The sequence below is a fragment of the Sinocyclocheilus anshuiensis genome, unplaced genomic scaffold (genome assembly GCF_001515605.1).
Source record: "Sinocyclocheilus anshuiensis isolate Anshui unplaced genomic scaffold, SAMN03320099.WGS_v1.1 scaffold1151, whole genome shotgun sequence".
NCBI lineage: Eukaryota > Metazoa > Chordata > Actinopteri > Cypriniformes > Cyprinidae > Sinocyclocheilus > Sinocyclocheilus anshuiensis.
This window is the reverse complement of record NW_015548202.1, coordinates 523,742-526,576: the sequence shown is the minus strand read 5'-3', so window position 1 is coordinate 526,576 and position 2,835 is coordinate 523,742. Positions and strand designations below refer to the sequence as shown.

The window sequence follows — 2,835 nt, the reverse complement described above, 5'->3', positions numbered from 1 at the left end:
AATTACATTAAAAATATATATAGAATTATAAATTCAAGTTATATAATTTATATTAATATATTTTATACATATTTAATATGCATTATATATATAGATATATATTAATATAAAATACATATAAGAAGTGTGGACTGCATATTCAGTTCATATTCACATTGTCATTTACACAGTCAAACAAACATGACACTTTAAAAACAACATAAACTGGTGTGTGTCCTGAACAATTTCCACTTCATCTTCAGGATACGTCACACACACACACACATACACACACACACACATACACACACACACACATACACACACACACACATACACACACACACACATACACACACACACACATACACACACACACACATACACACACACACACATACACACACACACACATACACACACACACACATACACACACACACACATACACACACACACACATACACACACACACACATACACACACACACACATACACACACACACACATACACACACACACACATACACACACACACACATACACACACACACACATACACACACACACACAGTCCAGAGAGGCACTTTCCATTAACTCAGAGCTCTCCTGTGGCTCATTTCATGAGTAACAGCCTCTGAAAATAGTTTCTGAGTTTATTTAGCAGCATAAACAAACACAATGACTGTCTCCCCATGAGGCTTCTGAGCAGAGCATGATGGCACAAGCCCAGGTTACTGTATCTTTCCTCCACATGAACAAATTTGACCTCTGTACAATGCTAATAAACTCACTCATTACAGTCAATCTGGAATGAAATACGATCTGAAAATCAACTACTTCCCTTGTGATGTTCCGCATACTGAAACGAATCCAGTTCAGTCTGAACACACACACACACACACACACACACACACACACACTGAACACAAAGCCCAGAGAGAACACACAACACACACACACACACACACACACACACACACACACACACACACACACACACACACACACTGAACACAAAGCCCAGAGAGAAATAGGAACACACACAACTACACAAACAAACCTTTCCTGTAGATAAGAACCACCTGTAAACACATGACTTTACAGTCAAAACAACCTATTATTATTATCAAATAAATGTACAACTGTAAGAGCAGATAAGAGTCAAAACAACGGAATGGAAAAAGAATCAATATCTCTGTTCATCTACCACAAGATTTTACCCTAAAACACAGATGAATTCATCGATTTATGTTCAATATGTGATACTAGTGTACTATTTGCTGTATGCTACATAGTATACACTATTTTTCAAAACCAGTATGCGAAACATTTTAGGTTTTGGAGAAACATCTAGCCTATAAAGATAAGGTCATTTAGCTAAATATACAGACTGGATTAAAAAATTAATTAATATTTTTTTTCATTTAACCAGACAGTGATATGTTTATTATTTAATGTATGTTTAAATAAATCTGTCAATTTGATTGATTATCAACTTTTTTTTTGTTTTCTGTTCTTGGCTAAATGAAAACTTTAATTTAGAATCGGAAACAACATGTAGCATGCAATGACAAGCACTTCAAACAGTACTATGTTTGCTACATTGTTGTCACATGACATTACACACATTGTGTGCTATTTGGAATATTTTTAATATCCATCTCTAATATTTAACAATTTTAATCAAACTGTGTGAAATTGGCATCTGCAGGCCAATGAAAAATTGAGTTACGTGAGAAATGTTAAAGCAGACGTCACACTGGAAACTGAATGGTAAACATGTTGCATTGTGGGATACTGTATTCCTCATTTTGGATAGCATATAGAAAAACTCAGTAGTATGTTACTGAAGTATGCTATTCTGAACATACACACTGTCTTTAGTGAGAAATTAAATCTTATCCAGCACTAGATGGCAACAGTGAGCATGTACGGTTGAGTGGGCAGAATCTGAGGTAACTATAGGATAGAACCAGAGAATAAGCATTCAGTGTCTCAACCAAAGACAGGTCAGTCCTGCATTCACTCCAGCCAATCAAGCGCACTCTTACTGTCACTATGGCATTGATAACGCCTCCACTGACCAATCAGAAATCAAAAATAATGTCCGTGTCTTTGTTACACAATCAATAGCCTCAGAGACTGGTGCGCAGATGATAGACTTCAGGATAATTAACATCCATTAATGCCCTATCTCTCTCACACTCACACACACACACACACACACACACACACACACACACACACACCCCAAATCAATAAACCTAATCAAGTGATTGCAAAAAACAGCAGGAGAGAAAAAAAATGAGAAGGCATTATAATCAGTGACATGTTTAATTCAGCAGCAGTATTATTAAAATATATTGTGTGCAGTGTTATTTTAGCATCGTTAATATACACTGTAAAAAAAAATTCTGTAGTTTTTACAAAATAATTTTGGCAGCTGTGGTTGCCAGAATAATTTTGTAAAAAATACAGAAAAACTGTATAAAACTGTAATTTACAAACAAGAAAATTTGAATGTAAACCAGTAAATTCAACAATGCACGCTGCTATTAAAATCTGTTTTGTACCTTTAACATACTGACAACCACCATAATAATGCAGATGGTAAAAGAGAAAGCCACATGAAGAATCAAAGCTCATCACAAGTAGCTTCGCCACAAGCAGAAGTATATACTAATATATAGAAGGTGCACAGAGTCATTCATGCAAACACAAAACACCATCATGGTAACACACATGATACTTAAATAATGCATTAAACTTTCATTAAACAACAGAAGATGTAACATAAAGCCCAAATATACATAACTAATAACAAAAACTATTAAAAAAACATGATTATTTAA

General features: G+C 34.9%; 1 protein-coding gene across 2 annotated transcripts in view; it reads right to left on the bottom strand.

Annotated features, from left to right (window-relative positions):
- Window positions 1-2,835, bottom strand: part of LOC107653365 (collagen type IV alpha-3-binding protein-like) — a 32,804-nt gene that overhangs the window by 6,281 nt on the left and 23,688 nt on the right. The window lies entirely within an intron of this gene.